At 43.2% G+C, this 22,881-nt stretch overlaps 1 pseudogene; it reads right to left on the bottom strand.

Moving 5' to 3' along the window:
- Positions 1-17,659, bottom strand: part of LOC133771084 (ras and EF-hand domain-containing protein-like) — a 47,674-nt pseudogene extending 30,015 nt beyond the window's left edge.
- Positions 17,660-22,881: the final 5,222 nt, after the last annotated feature.

Below are 22,881 nucleotides of genomic sequence, written 5' to 3'. Positions count from 1 at the left end.
CATGCAGAGGAAGACCCCCCACCCTTCTGCTTGTGGTTCTTGCCCTGGCTCCTGGAATACCTGACCTGAAAAGGTGCTGACTGAGGAACATGTTAACCGAAGGAATGAATAAGAGAATCCCAGGATTGCTGTAGTCACTGAACGCCATAGCTGGCACAGGTGAGGCCTAAGAAGCATTCGAAACGGTAACAACAACAACAAAAATTTCCGTCAAGCCTGACTGTGATTGGTTTGAAGGAACTTAAACAAGAAGAAAATACTGCCTTGGTAGAAAATAGACAGTAGATGGGGAGGTGGAGGCTGGGCGGGCAAGGCCCTCAGAGCATGGAATCGTTGTGACTTCATTATGAAGTTCACAGCGCAGGAGTAATATTTCTACATAGCGAGAAAATAAGAAAACCTAAAAAAAATAGGCCTCTAGGGGCTGGCGCTGTAGCGCAGTAGGACAACAACTCAAGAACGATTGCAGAGGCACACGTCTCGCAGGTACCAACGTGAGAAGTCTGGCCGACTCTCAACGTAGAGAGCAGCAGAGAAAGCTGAGAGATGAGGGCCATTGCTCTTTACTGAGGCATCATGCAGACATATGCTCACATCAGCAGACTTGCGAGGACTTTCTGGGAAGAATACACTATTTCTTGCATTTGAGTAATTTACTTAGGATTAGCAAGATCACAAACCTGGTAGATGCACGGAAGGCACTGTAGTGAAACACACACACTGACTTGTGAACCCAGACTCCAAATAGGACAACTTGTGTTGTACGTGGCATGTGTTTTATTAACAAAAGAAAAGTGGAATGCAAATGTAATGAGGGTTTTATATGAGAACTTACTGGAGTATTTCAATTTGCCTCTCAAGACTATTTCGATCTTCTGTGTATTCTCGGATTATTTCCAGATCCCTGTAAAATTATATTTTGTGTTTGAATGGGAATCGGGTGTCACGTCCTGCCTTCCTTGCACCTACCTCCCAGGCACTTGCTCACCTTTTCTCAAAGATGTGTGTCCTTGACCCTGCTCCTGCCTTATCTGTGCTCCTGCCCTGTTCTTCTGTGACATCAGCAGCCTCTCCTAAGACTCCACAAGCACACCCACACCCCATGTGTCCTCCTGCCAGGTTCCACCCTCCTCTGCCACGTTCAGCACCCAGCGGCCTGGTTATTTTCCTCACTGGAACTTAATTCTGAGCCCAGGTCTGCTCCTGACCCCCCTCTCCAGAGGCAGGTGTGGAATAGCGTCCCTTCATTCCTCTGAACTTCTCTGCCCACTCCAAGCCTTACAGAAATCGACTTTAAAAAGTTCATGGAAATTGAATTAAAATATAAGTTCATTTTGGTCCAAAATAATCTGAAGTCCCTACACTGAAGACAAATGTGTGTTATTTTTAAAAGTATGCATGGATTTCAACTCCACTTGGTTTCTCTTTTCCTGTGACTCTTTGTCCTTTCCCTAACTTAACCTTACCCCTGCTTTTCTTCCCCACCTCACCCAAAAACCACAGAACCAGGCTTTCTGGGATCCCCAGCGACTCCAGTTTTACTGCCTCTGTTGCTTTATTATGGAAGCCCTGGGCCTCTTCCTCAAACTGCACTCAGAACAGGTGTACTCACTGTCACCCAAAAGCCCCAGGCTCAGCAGACAAACCCCATCACCAGCTTTCCAAAACTCTCAGACTTCCAAGTGTGTGCACAAAAACCTGTCCATTTGCATCCTGGACGTTAAAGCTAAAACTTCTCGACTGGCTGTAGGCATTCAAATTCCTTAACCAAAAATTCTGGGCCCTTACGTTATAGTCTTAAACTAATGTTTCAACTATTTATTTCTTTACATGTTGCCTTCCGCTTCAAAATCTCTCTTTCTGTTCAGTGGCCTGACCACCTCTCTCCAAACCAGCCTTATCCTCCCCTATGTTCTTGCCCTGGCTTTGGCTGTTGCCTCACCTGGAACACCTGTGACACTCTCTTTCCCCAGGTATAACGTGTGCACCCTGGAAGTGCCTCTCCCCTAGGGTCCTGGGGGTAGAAGGAGTTACACCTGTCCGGCTGAGCACAGCTGCTGGCCATGGCAGTGCCACCAGCTTCCTGTTGCTGGTGCTGCCCTCAGGGCTGCTTCCTCCCCACTTGCCCAACACAAACCTGTTCCCCAAGTCTCTGCTTTTAAAAAAATTCTTCAGCTCTTCTAAATGGAAAGAAAACTCTTCTGTGGTACCACACCAATAAAACCCAGCTGTGACACTGTAGGTGATATTATTTCTGACACTGTTCATGTCTGTAACTTTCCTTCTTTCAAATAAACTTAAGTTTTCAAAAAGCAGAGACCATACCTTTTTTTTAATTTATTTACTTCAAACTCATAACTCCTTCTCTAGCTCAGGGACCTGTATATAGTAAATACTTAATAAATGTTTTATTGTTTTCTGTTATAAGACCTTAACTCTGATTAACGTTTGTGGAAAGAAAAAAAGTAAAACGTATATTTCCCCCCAGTGTACATGTACTGAGACACACACATATATAAATGTCTATACGTTCTATACTTATATATCCCTCTACAAGCACCCATGTATACATCCATTATATACATGTGTGTGTATGTGAATGTAGCAGGGGTTATTAATGCCATGCTGCAAAATGAAGAAATTAAAAAACAAAAGTACTTGCCTAACAAATCTCCTTTTCCCTTGTTTATGTTTTATGGTCAGGATTCCTGCCTGCAAAGAGCTTTAATAAGCACCGACTCTTGACATTTTAGCTTTATTCTTCTAGCTCCCAGAGAATTCAACCATTTTACTAAGCAAGCTCTACACTGGCCTAGACAGCCAATAATTAAACAAATTAATTTGTGCCTTTAAAATAATTGAAAACATAGAGAACTAAGAATTGTGACACTGAAAGAAAAATAGAAAGTATGAATTAATGCTCTAACTAGTACTCAAACAGTATTTTTCACTTTATGTTTCTGTGTGGGTGCAAACTGTTGAAATCTTTACTTAGTATATACTAAATTGATCTCCTGTATATAAAGAGAATTGAAAATGAATCTTGATGTGAATGGAAGGGGAGAGGGAGTGGGAGAGGGGAGGGTTGTGGGTGGGAGGGAAGTTATGAGGGGGGAAAAGTCATTGTAATCCATAAACTGTACTTTGGAAATTTATATTTATTAAATAAAAAAAGAAAAAAAGGTCATATAAATAAAGTTAACGGGCAATCCTTTAATCTTACAGAACCAAGAGCAATCCTTTAATCTTACAGAACCAAGATTCATACACACAGATGATCCGCTCAGCAAACACTGCACCCAAACTGAAAAATAAAACGCAGAGTTCCATACCTCTCAGAGTTCAGACTCTGTTAGCATAAGCACTTCTCAGAGCATCTAATTCACTCTGAAGGAAGGCTATGCTTGTCTGTGCTTCTAAAAGATCTTTTTTAACTTTCTGATTTTCCTAGAGAAAGAAGAAGTACAAGATATTAGATTTAGTGTCTTTAGCCTGGGAGAAATGAAGTGAAGTGAACTGGATCCTCCCACATATCACTCCCACTTTTCTACTATTCCTCAGATCTTAGTGCTCAAAGAACTGATGGTCAATTCATAGTAATTTCAAATTATTCTAAGTTATTACATCATCAAAAATCTACATCCTCAAGGCCATCCTTCAGTTGTTTTTTTTATACTTGCCATTAAGCACCAAACTACAATAGAGGCTTTAGGAAGTTTTAAGGCAAATTAACTGAGATGAAACCTTTGAACACCTACTTTACTTAATGAGAGCTACAAAAGTAATTTTACACAATCTGTGGAATTAACAATAGCTATTATAAGATAGACTTTTTTTTTTACAATAAATCCTATGACTTTAACATTATAAGTTTTGCACTTAAAATAATTCAGTATGTTGGGAAATTTCTGTATTTTTCTTTAAAAAAAAAAGATCGCTAGAGGCCTCTGGTTCAAGGTGGTGGACTGAATAAATTGTGAGGGGTATGCAGATATATTCTCCTTTCTGAAACCGAATTAAAACTGAAATACCAAAGGAAATGGATGTCATGGAAGAGGGGCTGATGAACAGTCAAGTGACTTAGACACATGTCTGGAAAATGGAAACTGGATGGAAATGTCCTCCCAGGGAAATCCAAAAGTGTGCTGAAGGCTCTACCCCAGAACACAGAAGACAGCACGCGGTTGGCTGCACCCAGAGGGCTGGGATCAGAAGCAGAGCTCCAGTTGTAATACCAAGATACTTCTCCAGGCCCTTCCCCCAGCAAGAACAGCAGCCGGCCAGAATCGATTCCAAAGGCAACAAGGCAGAGCTTGTCGTTTTAAAAGGGAATGAATGACTCCCATAAGGAAAGCCGGGGCTTCTCTGTGAATATCCCTGCCCCACGCGTTCTGTATGTGGGGATGACAGCCAGCTTCACACTGAGCTCTCAGAAAACACTTCTCCGGGGAGAAGCCTGGAGGTAAACAGGTTGTTTGGTTGCAAGGGACTCCCACACTAGTTCCCTAAAATAACCAATATCACCTTCCCTTTAAACTGAGATCACAGAGATCATCAAGGATTGCCAGGTATTTAGAAAACAAACAACAACAACAACAAAAACAGCAAGAGAGAGAGCCATAGAAAGAGAGGGAGACAGAGCTACAAAGACCTAAATGAACAAATTCCAGAGGAGTGGGCTATATAGACAAGTTTTCAATAAATTGTGAGGGGCATGCAGATATATTCAAATATTAAAAAATTGAGAAATTTTCTCACATATCCTTTCCAAAGAATGTCCCCTAGGAATGTACCATACCAAAATGAGAATGACCACCCAAAAGAAGAAAAACTGTAACACAAAAGTGTTACAATTCGGCCGGCACCGTGGCTCAATAGGCTAATCCTGCGCCTGCAGCACTGGCACACCGGGTTCTAGTTCCGGTTGGGGCGCCGGATTCTGTCCCGGTTGCCCCTCTTCCAGGCCAGCTCTCTGCTGTTCCCTGGGAGTGCAGAGGAGGATGGCCCAAGTCCTTGGGCCCTGCACCCCATGGGAGACCAGGATAAGCACCTGGCTCCTGCCTTTGGATCAACAGGATGCACCGGCTGCAGCGTGCTGGCCGGAGCGGCCATTAGAGGGTGAACCAACGGCAAAGGAAGACCTTTCTCTCTGTCTCTCTCTCTCACTGTCCACTCTGCCTATCAAAAAAAAAAAAAAAAAAGCGTTACAATTCAGTGAAAGACCCAATGAAAATAAGTTCAGGGACAACAAATGGGTATCAAGTCCCAGTCAGTCCTGTTAAGAACTGAAATGTCATGGATTTCAAAATTACTATTTCCAGGGAGAAAAATAAAACAAATTTCACGAATTGGGAAAAATAAATAAGAAGTCTTAAAATATCACTGATATCATGAAGATGGTACAGTTTTTTTAAAAAACTTATTTCCTTTATTTGGGAGGGGGAGAGAGGAGACTGACTTTCTCTCATCTGCTGGTTCACCTCCCAAATGCCCTCAACAGCCAGGGCTGGGCCAGGCCAAAGCAAGGAGACAGGAACTCCACCCAGGGCTTCCATGTGGGTGGTAGGTACCCCTGGTATTTGGGCCGTCAGCTTCTGTCCTCTAAGGGGCACCTTAGCAGGAAGCTGGAACCAGGAGTAGAGGAGGGATTTGAACCCAAACACTCCAATATAAATGAGGGCGTCTCAACTGTTATGCCGAATTCATGCCCTGGTGGTTTCTCCGTACAACCAGAAACCAATAACCCAGTCAGAAAATCTAAGAAAACCAAGTAACTCTTTAAGAAGTCATGATCCAATATAAAGGCAACTAAGGTGCATCAACATTTGGAACCGCTAAGGTATACAGGGAATTCACTTGACCAGACTCTGGAACCTTCTTTTGAGTCATATAGGGAAAATGAATGAAGAAATGGAAGCCTACGACCTAGTACCGAAGGTCATAATAAAGAAAGTGTTCTTTACTTACTTTAACATTTTGGAATCAATCTAAAATCAAAGGAAAGAAAATAAGAGCAAAACAGATGTAAATGTTCTCAACTCCAGCAACCGAATTAATAAAGATATGGTCAGCAGAAGATGTAAAATGGGCTGAAAAAGAAAAGTTGGAGGGAGGGCAGGGCAGTTACATCCTTTGCAAAAAGCCTGGATGCAAAAGAGCTGAGGTGATAAGAATGGCATTTACCTATGCTGTTGGAAGTCTTTATTACTTTGAATAAAAAAACAAATAACAGCATTCACAATGGGTGGCATATCACTGAGGCCAAAACCCAGTATAAATAATACCTTTGCTCACAGACATTTAAAGACCTTCTCTGACTGGCCTATTCATTTCTCTTTAAGCTTCTTTCCTGGAACAGTGACACAGCAGCACGATTAAGTTTTTGTTGTCTAACAGGAAATGTAGGTTAAAAAATGATTTGTTTTTTTAGTGCTGCCACATCTTCCTTTTGACTTATGTGTTTTGATTGTTCTTCAAGCTGAAATAGCAAATGAAAGCTGTTGAATTACAAATTCACTTCGGATTGCTTTGGATAAAGGTAGGGGTATCATTGAATAAAGATATGAAAATTATAGACATCTTAAATTTTCAGCATATACTATTTGGTATATTACTAACCTACATAAAATGCATAAGGATTTGTAGGTTTGTTTTAAATAATTTAAGCATTTATAAAAGATTTAAGCATTAAATGGATTTTCTTGAAAACAACTGAAAGGCATTTTTGGAAACTACTCAAGTAGTAAACAACTCAATTCTAGCTTTTTTTCACTTATGTTCCATGCAAGTCTGAACCTCGATGTTCAACTTTATAAATTGCATACTTAATATTTCTTGCTCTGTGTTGTAAGTATTTAGGAATGTCTTACTCTCCCTTCTAAAGTGGAAGACTTTTTAAAAGCAGAATTCATGTCAGATTCACCTATATTTTCTCCATGGCAAACTCAAGAAATGCTTATCCAATCAATAAAATCAAAACCTGTGCATGACATGAACCTAGACACACACAACACAATTATATAAATACACAAGCATTGGGGCCGGCGCTGTGGCACAGTGGGTTAAAGGCCTGACCTGAAGCGCCGGCATCCCATATGGGCACTGGTTCTAGTCCCAGCTGCTCCTCTTCTGATCAAGCTCTCTGCTGTGGCCTGGGAAAGCAGTAGAAGATGGCTCAAGTCCTTGGGCCCCCGCACCCATGTGGGAAACCAGAAGAAGCTCCTGGCTCCTGGCTTCAGATCAGCGCAACTCCGGCCATTGTGGCCATCTGGGGAGTGAACCAGTAGATGGAAGACCTCTCTCGCTGTCTGTACCTCTCTCTGTAACTCTTTCTTTCAAATTAATAAAATAAACCTTTAAAAAATACACAAGCATTGCTTGCTGGTTGGGTCATTAGTATTACTGGAATCAACTGTTCAGGAGCACTTATAACATGGAGAACAAAAAATCTCCTCCAACAAATAGCTCACATCCCCTGGGAACTATGTGGACTTGGGGTGTTCATTTATGGAACATTTATGCACTGATCCCAACGTTTCTGTACTTCATCAGGGCTAAGATCTTTGACACTGGACTTTACCTTGCCACATACATCAACAAAAGGCTTTTACACTCAGCTGTGTCTCAGCTGCTAAGCGGCTGACGGAGACTGAGAAGAACCAATGATTTCAAGGTGCATTATGACTTCAAAGAAAAAACAACCGTGAGTAAAGTTGACTTCTTGGGATCACTGCTGTTGCAAAGTGGGTTACACTACAGCCTGCAACACCAGCATCCCATAAAAGCACTGGTTGCAGTCTCACTGCTCTACTTCCAATCCAGTTCCTTTCTAATGTGCCTGGGAGAGCAACAGAAGATGGCCCAAGTAGTTAGGCCCTTGACACCCAAGTGGGAGACCCAGATGGAGTTCCAGGCTCCTGGTTTCTGTCTGGGCCAGCCCCAGCCTTTGCAGCCATCTGGGAGGTGAAACAGCAGATGGAAAATCTCTCTCTTTTTTGCTCTCTCTGTAATTCTGCCATCAAATAAATAAATAATTAAATCTCTTTTTTTAAAAAAATGGATTTCTCAGAATAAGTGGCATATGTTATTGGCAAATGTAATCAATTTCGGTAAACTTTTTAGGGTTGTTTACACCCTTTAACATACTGTCATAAATCATCTTACTGTTTTGCATAAGAACCACATCAGGCAGGCGCAAAGTCTATTGTAAGTATGAAAACACAAACTGCAGTAAGACAACTCCACGGGGTACTGGCTGTGTGACTTTGAAGAAGTTGCTCAACCTCTCTGGAACTCAGTATCTGTAAAAAAAATAGGATATTTACACCTTCCTGGGAAAAAGTTTGAGAATTAAATTTTCTAAATTATAAAAGGAGCTTAACAAACTACAGTTAATGAAATGCAAGTTATTGTGGTTGGGCAGGATAGTTCGTCATCAACCGTTTTCTTACAGATAAGAAAGTAACAACAGTCAGAACGGAGCTGTAGGCAGAAACCATTACAGGTTGAACAAGAATTCAGTGCTCATCAGTTACTCCCGACTCACAGCCTCCGTTCAGAGCCATTTGGTTTTCACCATAGGTGATATCAGGATAGCAGGGCAAGAAGCTTTGTGTCTCGTATTGCATACACTGTGTTAGTCTAAAGATTCTGGAAGCCACAGGAATAAGTAAAACCAATGACTTGCAGAATCTGTGGCTTTGGCACAAGCAGGAGACTGGGCAGAGTATATAGGTATGAAAATTGAACATAAAGTTGACGTTGGTGACAATTTTCCAAGAAGGTTATTGAGGAGAATTCTTCATCTTGCCAGAGGTTTAACTCAGAATAGTTTGTAAAATACAATTAATTGTCACTCTATCTTATTGTCACATTCAGAACCAATTTTTTTAATTACCTGTTTTCATTTTAACTACTAGGTCTGCAAACAGCCCATGTATAACAATGGAGTGGAATACTGTACTGGAGACAACTTGTACCAGTGGGTGAGCATCTAAATAAGCATCTCTCCCCAGTTCTGCATTTAGTCATGTCAACTTGGTAGTGTGAAATTAATAATGGTGGGAGTCTTTTATACCATGGAAATCAACAAACTTTAGAAATCCCTCTCATCTCTCTGCATCCCACTTCAGAGTCACTTATTAAATGTCTGACAGCACATGACTGAATGGAACCGCCAAAGCCCAAACCAGATCACACCTCTGCTGATACCTCAGCAAGTTCTTCCCTGTCTCTGCTGATCAGGAGGGGTCCCTTAGGTCTTGGATTTCTATTTAAGGAGCAATAGGCATTATGTGACTAATATTCACAGACGAGCTACCAGTTAACTAGGAGTAGGGGAACAGAAGCGCAGGACCAAGAGGGACAGTGCCACAAACTGTCAAGAAGTGTGCAGTGCACTCGGCAAAGGGGACTGAAGGGTACCTGGTTGGTGCAAATGAAAGGAATCAAAGTGGGGTTTGATGGACAACTCTTCAAGGGATCAGAAACATTTTTTAAATCTATGGAAAAGCTAGGTGGCCTCTGGAAATGGAGGAGAAACTCAAGTGCCCTTAAAAAAAAGTCTTGTTAAGAAGTCAGCTTGACTCTGGAATCTGATTCTATCTGCCACCTCAATGGAATTTCAAATGTTTTTAGCCATTGCACGAGACACTCGTTGATACTGAGGATGTTCCTGAAGGTTTGGCTGCTACATTCTTACCTTTTTTAGTTTTTTTTATTGTCCCCTGCAGATCCCCTACTTCTGTTTCCTACTGACGTCTGAAATCAGTGAGAGCTTCCTAAGCTTTGCGTTTTTTCTAAAAGAAAAACAGAATATTTTGTTGATCTAAATAGATTCAACTCTTAAACAGCCTTCAAGACTCCGCAGGTGAAAACATTTTGTATCAAATGAAAGCTGACCTCAATTCTCCTACCTGGAGGGAGGAAGGCGTAGGAAGGGATGATAGACAGAAGCCAAATAACTTTAAACATGCAGGAGTTCTGGAGTTGGAGCCTGCAAAAGTGAAAAGAACTGTAGAATCCCCCCAACCTGTGTCCATACATCACCCTGGAGTGATAACTCTGAGACCATACCTACATTGTGATAAAGGGTAAAGCACACCTGTTAAGTAATGATTACTACCATTATTAGTTAAAAGATATGGCCCAACTAAGAGCTCCAATATGTGCCTAAATCGTCATGTCATCAGGACTCAGGAAGGTATAGTTAGTGGACGTGCCCTTTTTCTGAGAGTGCATGCTTTATCTGAAATCAAATTCTATCATTGCAAATTTCTATGTAAATGTGTCCCCATAAGCTGGTTTTTCTCCAATATGTCCCTTCTCATTTTTCTCTTATTAAACTGTATAATTGCAAATCCCCTGTTCAGAATTCAAACAGCTTTATGTTTATAACCAGTGAAATCTCATGTACAAATATTTACTGACATATCAAGAATGGCCCCATGGACATGGGGACATTGCAAATTCATATTCTAGTGCGGGAAGACAGAAAACAGAGATGAGTTCAGGAAATGATACTAAGAAAAACCAGAGATAGGGCAGAAAACGGTCTGAGGCGGGTAAGGATAGGCACCTCCCCCAAGGTGCACGGTCCCATTTACACACTTGCTGCAGGTGGGGCTCCTACTGCCCTCTCACTGGCTGTTGAGCCTGAGCAAGCTGCTTAACTTCCTTGCATGCCTCCATTTACTTAATGGGTTATTATGAGGATTCTATTAAATAACCCAATTAAATACTCCTTGACAATTACATGCTCCATATAAATTCAAAAAATCTGTGTGAAATGCTTAGTAGAAGAGCAACGGTTTCCCTACTGGTACCCTTTTTCTAAAGTGGCTATCTGGGGGTTGGCATTGTGGTTCACTTGGCTAATCCTCAACCTGCGGTGCTGGCATCCCATATGGGTGCTGGGTTCTAGTCCCGGTTGCACCTCTTTCAGTGCAGCTCTCTGCTGTGGCCCAGGAGGGCAGTGGAGGATGGCCCAAGTGCTTGGGTGCCTGCACCTGCGTGGGAGACCAGGAGGAAGCACCTGGCTCCTGGCTTCGAATCAGCCATTTGGGGGGTGAACCAATGGAAGGAAGACCTTTTCTCTCTCTCTCTCTCTCTCTAACTCTTCCTGTCAAAAGAATAAAAATAAAATAAAATAAAGTGGCTATCTGGAGTTCATCCAGCTTTACAGGGGAGGCAGGTAACAAGGATTGCCTACTCCCATAGGTAGATGAAGACAGTGAGGTGCTAACTTAGGCAGTTTTCTAGCATCAAAACAGATCTGGATGCAAGATATAACTACTTTTACAGTTTAAAAATACTTTATTAAAGAGTGACTAAAGGAAATGAACACTCTGTAGCTTATTCCAGTTCCAATCCGTACAAGTAGGTGTGGGGTGAGATAAGAGGTTATTGGAGCAATGAGGTGAGAAATGGTGGTGGCTGGGAGAAACTCTTCACAGATTTGAGCACACTGCTCTGGAGGGAATATCTTACAATTCCTGCAATGAGACCAGAACTTGTCTGATACCAAAATCAGACAAAGACATTAAAACTACAAGCCATTACCTCATATGAGTTCAGATGTAAATATGATAAATAAAATTTAGCAAACTAAATTCAACAATGTATATAAAGGATAATTCATCATGGCCAACTGAGTCCTGTCTCAAGAGCACAAGTTTGTTTTTACACCCAACAATCAGTCAATGTAATTCAGTCAACATAATTCAACACAAACTCTAAAAAAAGAAGATAAACCTGATCATTTCAGAAGACACAGAAAAAGCACCTGACAAAATCCAAGACTTATTCCTGATTAAAACAACAACTGCAATGACTCTCAGTGAAGTAGGCACACAAAGGAACGTCCACTTAATATAGGGGATTTATGAACACACCCCTAACACCATATTTAAAGACAAAAGACTGAATGTAGACAACCATGCCAACTCACATCATTTTTATTGCTCTAACCAGTGTGATGTGGCAAGAAAAACAGAAAGCATCATTCCATTCAGATCAGAAAGACAAGTAAAACTGCCTTCATTCACATATTGCATCAACCTAAAAAAACTACCATAAAAAGCTGCTAAGGCAAACAATGCAAGCAACACAACAGCATATAATGGCTCAAATGAATGAATAAAAATAGAACCTTTAACCTCACACTAACCACTCCAAGAAATATTTCTATTTTCTGTTTTCAGTAACCATTAGTCAACCATTAGCTTTTAAAGGGGAAAAGATAATTATTGATTCAAAAGAAATACTGAAGATAGCATGTGACTTTCAACTTTAAACAGTTCTGCCAATGCTGAATAAAGGTATATTACATTGCAAAACACCAAAGTTTGAAGACAGATTTTTAATTTCATTGTAATCTAGACCTAAACTTGGCAGCAGACAAGGACAGAGAGACAGGTATGGCTATGTCAACCCATCCTCTCCACCAAAGGCTGGTTCCGCCACCTCCTCAGGCCACATTACTCACATCACCTCTGCTCTCCCTCTCACAACACCTTCTTGCCACCAGTCATCCAACCTCAGCAGTCTCCTCTCCTAGTCACTGCCTATCATCCACGTTGTTTCTCTGCTGTACTTTATCTGCTTTATGTATTTCCTGTATTACTCTCCCTCTTTCTTCTTACTCCAACTCCAAAAAACACTACCACTAGAAAACCCAACAATGGCAACATTTGTGGGAGCCTGGATTTGTTGTACCCACACCCAGATGCTCATACGAGTGCTTGGGGTCTTGTCCATAAAAAGTGCTCCATAAAGAGTTGCTGAATGAACAGCCAATCAAGTCAATCCCACACTTACATCTTTCCATGTCTTACATCACCTTACATCCCTGTGGGACACCACTGTGGAGCAGCCACAGACAGCCTGCAGCTTGAATCCTCTGATCCATTTCCTCTTCCAACTCACTCAACTGCATGGTTGCCTTGTCCTGGGCTCTGAAATGCAAAGGATGCATCTTTCCATTATACGCTTGGACTTGTCACGTGAAGAGAAAGCTATAAATTCATGCATTTTGAGGCCCAGATTTTATACATGAGGAGAAACACACCATTCAAAATAACATCACCCTGTCTTCCATGTAAGAAAATGGGATTGGAAATTTAACAATTTGGATGTGATCTCTTTTTCTCATTTTTATTGGGGGTCCTATGTTCTCTGTCCTCCAAACCCAGGAAGTTTTCTGCTAGTATCTCACTAAAAAGGCCTTCAGGAACTCCTAGAACCCCAATGTTGGAGTTTTTAATAGTGTCCTGTAGATTCCCAACACTATTTTTTTAGATTTCTAATTTCCTCTTCTTTTCTTTGGTTTGACTGTATACTTTCCTGTGCTCTGTCTTCTAAGTCCAATATTCTCTCTTCTACCTCACTGATTCTGTTTTTAAGGCTCTCAAATGTGCTTTTCATTTGTTCTATTGAATTCTTCATTTCATTTTGATTTCTCTTCAATATCTCAATTTCATGTTCTTCTAAATTCCTCATTTCACTTTGATTTCTCCTTAAGATTTCATTTTCACGAGAGAGATTTTATCTGTCCTGTCCTGTATGGATTTCTGTAGTTCATGCATTTATTTTTGAGAACTTCTAAATGTTTCTTATCATAAACTTTTGCAATCCATAACTTGCATTTCTTCTATCTTATCATCTTCATAATGTTGTATTGGAGTGTCATGTTCATTTGGGAGTGTCATGATGTCTTCCTTGTTCTTGTTTCCTTGGTTTCTGCTTTTGTTGTTTGGCATTGTGGAGATAATCTTTGGTTTTTTTTTTTTTTTCTCACTGTGTTGGCTTTTCTCATTATACTATGACTCTAGATTAAGTGAACTGTCTGCTTTTGGTGAATCGCTAGAGGCTTGTGGTGGGTGTGGCCAGAGAGCTCTGTTCAGTTCTTCAGGGTTAAGGATGTGCCAAAGGTGACATACCCAGGTTTGGCGTGGTGAAACTTCTCTTTCTCCTTTTTTTCTTTATTCAGAAGGGAAGTAATTCCACTCTGCTGAGCTCTTCTCCTTGATGGCAATCAGTGCCTGAGCGCTAGCCCCAGTGGGTACAATATTCATCTGCTCTGTCCCAAGGACCACACAAAGGATCTGTGCAGTCCTAAGTGAAAGCTCAGATTCCCCTGCAACGTCTCTCACCGCATAGCCAAAGCCGCCTGAATTTCTGGCGTCTCCCACCGAGACTACTCATGTCTCAGCCACACTGTGAGTTCTCCCACACACCCTTGGTGTTTTTTTTTTTTTTCCACAGTCCCGGTTCATAAGCTCCACACATTCACTATGTCTTAGTCTCCTGATATTTCTCCCCACCAGAGTCAGGTTTTTTGCTTGGCTGAGCATGGGCACAGCCCTGAGCTGGTGCAGCTCATTAATTTGTAGGAGCATTTTGTTGTGATATGGTCTGGCCTGGCTGTGCACCCATCAGGGTGGGGTTAGAGTCCAGGCTTGGGAAGGTCAGGGCCTGGGGTTAGGGTCTGTCTTGGCATAAGGTCAGGGCTCAGGGTCCAGGACTTCTCTTAGTAGAGTTCAGGCCTATCATGGTCTCAGGTGAGGTCAGGGTGGGAGCAGGGCTCCTCCGGAACTGAAGCCCCAGCAGGATGAGGTCCTGCCTGGGACCAGGGTCAGGCATTGCTCTCCACCCTCCCTCTGGTCCTGGCGTCCAGTATGGACATGGGAACTGTGCTTCCGTGATCCCTGCTTTGGCTGCTGCTGCCTCCCCTGAGCCCTGCGGCCACTTCCACTCAGCAGCCCAGAGCCCCTCAACCTCTTACAGGCTATGGGGCTGACTAGGGCTGCCATGGGGTGCAGAGTGGTGGGGAGCTGGCAGCCATTGGGCCCCAGAGCTCTGTGAGCCCAGCCCAAGATCAGTTTGAAACATGGGAGACAGGGCTAGTGGTGGAGGTCACCTGGATGTTGCCTTGTCCCTCCCAAGCAGGTACCCTCAGGATGACATGAGCCAGATGAATCATGCTTCCCACTCAGGAAGAAATCTTTCTTGGCTGGGACATCCCCAAATCCCAGGGTGGGACCTGGACACAGATAAATGGTCGAAGTCTGGCCCTGGGATGGGTGGAGGGAGAAGGTTCCCAGTGGGCTACTCAGGGCCCTGAGGAGGTTGGCCTAGGGGTGTTTCCACAGTGTGTGGGAAACACAAAATGTTGGGAAATCTCTTTGGTGGCCAAGACATGGTGGTCACCAGTGGCCGTGGCAGGCCAGCATGTTCTACCATGACATGCACCTCTGTGGTGCCATCCTCATGGATGGCTGCTGGCCATTGAAGGCTGCTGCCCACTGCTTCCTGAAGTGAGTCCTCCTCCATGGGCCCTCAAGGGGAGGAAGATGCAAGAGGGAGAGGAGAGCATGAGACACAGGGTTCCCACACCTTTCCTTGTGGGCTTTGTTCTGGAGCAGCCTGCTGGTAAACATCCTGCACTCTACCTCTCTGACCCACAGCTCCCTCTGTCTGCTCTCCTCTCCCCATTCGCCCTGTCCCCTGCATCTGCCTGGATCCTCATCATCCTTTGTGCTCATCTCCAGCAGAAGCTCCTAGCCCGTGTGTCTGTCTGCAACACATGTGTACCCTGAGAATATGGGTTGTGCCAGTCTTGGCCACGTGAGGTCCAGAGCATCACTTTATCATCACCTTACATCCCTGTGGGCCACAACTGTGGAGCAGCCACAGACATCCTGCAGTTGGGCCATTGTTTTGTCATGTCTGTGAAACTGGGGGCCTGGCAGGAGCCATGGTTCCTCCCATGTCCGAGGCTAATTGAGCAAAAAGTGGGAGGGGTCTCTCTGCCTGGAGGATGAGATGGACAGTTGGGGACTTGATTTCTTTGGCCCATCATGAATTGCACAAGATGACTCCATGCTTGGTTTGTAAACATATAAGGAGAGATCCAGGGAGAATAGGGGCATCACGGCCCTGGCCATGGACTCTGTGGTAGGGCTGAGGGTCTGCAGGGGTTGCCAGAGGGAAGGACTGGGCATGTGGAGTGGAGGGGGCCTTCCATGTGTGTGAGCTGTGTGAACGAAGCCACCATAGTGGTGTGGTTCATCCATGTGTTGAGGAACAAAGACTTCATTCATGTAGTATTTGTGTATTTGAGACGTCCTGTGTGAGTTCTTACTGTCAGGTGGAAAAGCAGCCCTGGTTGGGATTGGGGCAGGAAACGTAGGCCAGCAGATGGGTGATGGGGAGGTTTTGGAAGGGCCACCCGGTGGTGAGGGTTGGGCCAGAGCTACTGTGTACAATAGAAAAGGGATTGATTTGATGAACCCAGGAAGGATCCTTACAGCCTCTGCATTGTCTGCTCCCATGATTCTAGGGTATTGATGGGAAACCCTATGTGCTTAGATTATGAGTAAAACACCTATCTTCTCTGAAAAAATGTTTCTAGGTCGGCGCCGTGGCTCAACAGGCTAATCCTCCGCCTTGCGGCACCGGCACACCGGGTTCTAGTCCCGGTTGGGGCACCGGATTCTGTCCCGGTTGCCCCTCTTCCAGGCCAGCTCTCTGCTGTGGCCAGGGAGTGCAGTGGAGGATGGCCCAAGTGCTTGGGTCCTGCACCCCATGGGAGACCAGGAGAAGCACCTGGCCCCTGGCATCGGATCAGCGCGGTGCGCTGGCCGCAGCGCGCCGGCCGCAGCGGCCATTGGAGGGTGAACCAACGGCAAAGGAAGACCTTTCTCTCTGTCTCTCTCTCTCACTGTCCACTCTGCCTGTCAAAAAAAAATGTTTCTAACAGCTAAAAGGTGGAGATGAAGCTGCTTAAGTGCTTGTGGGTGAAGGGACCATAGAGGTGGTCAGTGAGAGGAAGGTGCAGAAAGAGCATGCTGGTTCTCAGCTGGAGATAATGGTGATGATGGCCGGCCTCCTTTAGCAAATTGCAGATCTTGGGGAAGTATAAGATTCTGTTGGGGAATGCCCAGCTGTACCAGCGAACCCAGCACACCCAGATGCCAGTGATCAGACCCTCACGCATTCAGACTTTGAGAAGTTTTACCCCTTTAGGGGGACATTGCCATGCGTCAGCTGCACCTGCCTGTGAACTTCACCTCCTCCATTGTCCCTGTCTGCCTCCCAGCCCTGTATGTGTAGCTAACCAGTCTCACATCCTGTTGGATAACTGGCTGGGGAATGCTCACTGAGGTAGCGAATGGGTGTGGGAAAGATGGGAGCCCAAGGGAGGAGAAAAATAATGAGTGTGGTGCAAGAGAATAAAGCAGCGTTGGGTCAGCCCTACGAAGAGGTCAAGGCTGGTTTCAGAAGCCACTGGACCTTGGCACTCTGTGCCTCAATTTCATGACATGTAAGATGATGACTGGACTGGACCAGGGCCCTTATGACTCTGAAGGTGTGTGGTTCTACAACCTCAGAAGGCCCTAGACCCAGGCTCTGAAAGTCTAGGAATGTTGGGCAGTTGGAATCAAGAATCTAAGTTTACATTGTTATGTATTTAATGTTTTTATCAGGCAAGGATCTGAGAAGACTTCAGTCCTCTGATCATTACAGGTCACCACTGAAAACCTTGATTTTCCCTTGTCATAGAAAGTGTTTGGGAAAAGTGGAAAGAAAGTATACTGACCTCTGAGGCAGTGTGAAACAATAAAATGATCATGACCTTGGAGTGTTTAACCTTTTTCATCGCCACCTTGTTCTTCTAAACTGGGTTGACTGCTTTATAGTCCTGTTAGGTGAACTGAGTCACATAGGAGATATTTTTGGTTGGTTGCTTGAATGATTGAAGAAAGAGAAATTTGGCAAAGACTTATGGGCAACAGAATTTATTGACGGGAGTATGTGTGGTTTGGGGAAAAGCATAAATGTGGTGGTAAGGAAAAAAACAACATATCTGATAACTGTTTGTTGAGTCATAATTTGCTACAGGCTTTCTCAGCAGAGATGGTACAGGTCTGTTGGACTGAACTTGTCATCATAGACTGGGGCTCTGCCTTGATCCTGGATCCTAGCCTCATAATTAGAATCACTCCCTAATCAGATGACAAACAGCTACCAGTGTGAACCTCTCTCTGCCACTGGTTCCTCCTTGTGGGGAAAGTGATCCCTAGTGATCATACTTGTTTACCTATCCCAGTCCGCACTCAGGACTGTGAAACCGTGTAGTTACTCCACTGTGCTGCTACCTCCTTTGCAGGATAGACCATTATTTCTGTCCTGTAGTCCCTGACCTGGTCTCCTAGCATCCAGCCTCTTGTGTCTCTACTTAACTCTCCAAACAACTATCAGAACATTACTTTAAAGCATGTCATTGCACTTTCCTGTTCATTCCTCTCCATGGCTTTTTTGCTTGTGCTCAGGATAAAATTGAAATTTCCTACTTTGGCTTTAAGCCTTGCATAGCGTTGGCTTCCTGATCCCTCTGCCTCATCTGCTGCCACATCCCTCACGCCATCCCTGTCACACAAGTCTTCTTGTTTCTTTAGTATGCGAAGGCCTTTCCCATCTCGGGGTCCTTAGCTATGTTGTTTCACGGGCCTAGCTTGTCCTCTCCTCTAGCCTTTGCAGAGTTTCTTCTTTACATTTATGATTCAGATCTTCTGCTGAGGAATTTTACTGCACATTGTGAGCTTAAGTAGGTCATCCCTACTATCACATCTCCATGTCTTTGTTCTTCATAATAGATCTAATATAATTCAACTTGTTTACATGCTGTGACCAACAAATGTCCCTTTCTATCATTAGTGTCCAAGAGATACCTAGCTGTGCACAGATCAATGGAAGAGCGAATAGATGATTGATTGAGTGGAGAGATGAAGCAATTGAAGAGAAGGTAGATGCATGGTTGGATAAATGAAGATTTGGTGGGCAGATGCATGGATAAAAGGATGGGTGAGTGGATAGATAGGTAGTTAAGCTGGTTATATTGATAGGTGGGGAGATTGATGGCTGAGTAATAGAGAGATTACTGAAAGATGGGATGCATTAGTGAATGAATGGGTATGTGAAGGACAATAGGTGTGTCAGTGGTTGGCTGTGCAAATGTGGGTAGATGGGTGGATGAAGAAATGGAAGAAAACGATGGGAGACCAGGAGAAGCACCTGGCTCCTGGCTTCAGATCAGTACAATGAGCCAGCCGCAGTGGCCATTGGAGGGTGAACCAACGGCAAAAAGGAAGACCTTTCTTTCTCTCTCACTATCCATTCTGCCTGTCCAAAAAAAAAAAAAAAAAGAGAGAGAGAGAGAGAGAATAACAAGGCTAAAATAGTATTGGAAATTACTTGCTTTTAAACATTTTTTCTTTGACAATGAACTACACATTTTTACTTCTTGTATCTGCCTTAAGTTTTTATTTCTTATCTGCAGAGAAAATCTTTGCAAGCAGATAAAAGCTGATTAGTCTTTGCTGTAACCAGTGTTGTGGAATGAACATTTGTGATTCAGGTGTGGGTCCCTGAAAACAGTATCCTGTATCTGTAGTCTCAATGCAGTTAGCTGGCAAGTTGGCTTAAGATGGAATTATTGGGGGTCTGGCACTGTGGCGCAGCAGGTTAAAGCCCCAGCCTGCAGCACCGGCATCCTATATGGGCACTGATTTGAGTCCCGGTTGTTCCACTTCCAATCAAGCTCTCTGCTATGGCCTGAGAGGGTAGTGGGGGATGGCCCAACTCCTTGGGCCTTCTGCACCTACATGGGAGGCCCAGAGGAACCTCCTGGCTCCTAGCTTCAGCTCAGCTCAGCTCTGGCCATTGCAGTCATTTGGGGAGTGTACCAGTGGAATGGAAGACACTCTCTCTATAACTCTTTCAAATAAATATAAAATAATTCTTTATCAAAATGGAATTACTCTTGTTACATTTTATTATCTGAAAATAGACCATTAAATATCTTCCCACAAATTCCTCCTCTTTATTTTAAAACTGCTTTGGTCTCATTTTCATGTTTAAATTTTATTCTCGAGTCAACAGTTGATTCTTTCATAATATAATTCATAATGTAATAACATTTGCTCAACAGTTTAAGGCATACATTTGGTAATTGCTATTCCTATTAATCTCTGTGGAAGCCTCTTCTATAGAGAGTAAAACAGCATTCAACAGCTGTCAGAACCCCAGCCACCATTATTAGAGTAGTTAGAATTGAAATTGCCATTCCTTCCAATTTTCCAAATAAACCCTCTAGGTAACCGTAAATGGATTATCAATTTCAGAGTTTTCAGCCAATTCATTAGCTAAAGTAATTAGACCTTTCCTAATGGTTCTGTTGAGGGAAGTGTTATTTGGAATGTATGTGCAAAATTGTCCCCATAGCATAACAGATTCCTCACTGTTCTGCTAACATCATGGCTAGAGCTATCCTGTTTCTGCACTCCATTCAGCTGGTGGCAGCTAATTGATTGATGACCCCCTGAAGAACTAGAGTTAATGAATCTTTTTTGATTATAATATATGTAATTAATCCAGTCTTCATTTTTATTAATAGTAGACCACCACAAGATGAAAGAATCAAATCCTGCAGCTCTCTGATTTTGAGCCTTGAACTCACTGGAAACTCTCCTTGGGACTCTGGTTGTGTCTAGATTTATGTGGGGGTCCAGTGGTCCTGGCACTGGTACTGATGTTCCAGGGCAATGGTGGTTATTGTCCTGGTTGGGTATGTTCTGAAATGCTTGAGTGAGGGGATAGCCAGTTGCACCAGGGCACAAGTCCCTGTCTAACTGGGCTGCAACTTGTCATGAAGCACCACCCCCTCAACAATACCACAGGACATCTGTCTGGGGTTTACGTAAAGCTGAATACTTGCTGCAGTCAGACCCACGAGTGACATTCATGATGTGGATACAGGTAGTAATCTCTCTTTACAGGTTAACTGAATTTGTCCCCATGCCTAGAGTGGCAAGAGTAGTAGTTTATTTGACTCATGGAGAAAGAAGGGGTCATCTAGGGACTAGACCTTTCCAGCCATGTGCTGGGAAAAGCAATGGTGAGTTTTGCATGTCTCATTTCCCCATGCATCCTTGTTCATCCAGCATGTAAGTTATTCCTGTGGGATCAGAATTCCATCCAAGTGGGAAGGGAACCACCTGTTCCTGTGGGCATCCCACAGTACGTGCATAACAATTGCTCTTATGATGAGCCTGAACTAAATTTGGATGATTTTCTTTTTTAAAAACTTTTATTTATAAATACAAATTTCACAAGTACAACTTTTAGGTTATAGCAGTTTCCCCATAACCACCATCCCACCTGCAAACCATCCCATCTCCCACTCCCTCATCCCATTCTTCATTAAGATTCATTTTTAATTATCTTTATATACAGAAGATCAACTTAATATATACTAAGTAAAGATTTCAACAGATTTCACCCACACAGACACACAAAGTATAGTGTTTGAAGATTAGTTTCACCATTAATTCACATAGTACAACACATAAAGGACAGAGGTCCTACATGGGGAGTTTAGGGCATCTGCCATTCTGTGAGTCTGCTGTGTATCCTGCTTCCCATGTTGGATCATTCTCTCATTTTTAATTCTATCAGTTATTACTAGCAGGCACTGGTCTTGTTTATGTGATCACTTTGACACTTAATCCTATCTTTATGTTCAATTATGAACTTAAAATGAATAATTTAGTAAGATGGATGTTTCCATTGATTTCTCAACAATGTTGCAGTGGGTTCATTTCTGAGAGGAGCAGCGTGGTGGGGGCAAGAGGCGCGGAGTCAACACACAGACCCCAGGAGTCAGGTGAAAGCAGGCTTCAGGCGAGCAGCCGGCAGACTTGTTTATTACAGTTGGTACAACAGCTTATATAGCCAAGACCAGCCAATCTGGTCAAGGGGCAGTCTATGCCCCAACCAATCACAGCCTGTTGCCAGGCAGTTTCCAAAGCCATCCAATCACAACCTGTCACCAGGCAGTTTCAAATCCATCCAATCACAGGCTGTCACCAGGCAGTTTCCAAAGCCATCCAATCACAGCCTGTTGCCAGGCAGGCTCCGTTGCCAGGTGGGTTTCAAAGCTATTCCTGAGTAACTGATGTTCACTTGCCAGTGGCCACCTTGGCATGGCCTTCTCATTCCACTACAGATGGCATTGGTACATGCCAATTTAATGGGATTTGGAATCCCATGGCACGTTTCTAGCCCTACCATTAGGGGTAAGTCCGAGTGAGCATGTGCCAAATTGTTCATCTCCTCCCTCTCTTATTCTCTTATTTTTAACAGAGATCAATTTACAGTTAAATTCAAACACCTAAGAATAATTGTGTGTTAATTAAAGAGTTCAACCAATGGTATTAAGTAGACCAAGAAAATACTAAAAATAATAAAATAGTAAGCTGTTCCTCAGCAGTCAGGACAAGGGCTGGTTAAGGTGTAAGTTTCACTTCTACAGGTTTCCTTTTTGGTGCTCAGTTAGTTGTCCCAGATCAGGGAGAACATATGATATGTGTTCCTTTGGGACTGGCTTATTTCACTCAGCATGATGTTTTCCAGATTCCTCCGTTTTATTGCAAATGACCGGATTTCATTTTTTACTGCTGTATATTATTCCATAGAGTACATACCTCATAATTTTCTTTATCCAGTCTTCTGTTGATGGGCATTTAGGTCTTAGCCATTGTGAATTGAGCTGCAATAAACATTGAGGTGTAGATAGCTCTTTTATTTGCCAATTTAATTTCCATTGGGTAAATTCTGAGGAGTGGGATGGCTGGGTCATGTGGTAGGGCTATATTCAGGTTTATGAGGCATCTCCAAGCTGTCTTCTATAGTGGCTTTAACAGTTTGCATTCCCACAAACAGTGAATTAGTGTCCCTTTTTCCCCACATCCTCTCCAGCATCTGTTGTTGGTAGATTTCTGTATGTAAGCCATTCTAACTGGGGTGAGGTGAAACCTCATT

This window comes from Lepus europaeus, chromosome 12 (genome assembly GCF_033115175.1).
Source record: "Lepus europaeus isolate LE1 chromosome 12, mLepTim1.pri, whole genome shotgun sequence".
Taxonomy (NCBI): Eukaryota; Metazoa; Chordata; class Mammalia; order Lagomorpha; family Leporidae; genus Lepus; species Lepus europaeus.
Note: the sequence above shows the minus strand (reverse complement) of the source record. Positions and strands in the feature narration are given on the sequence as shown.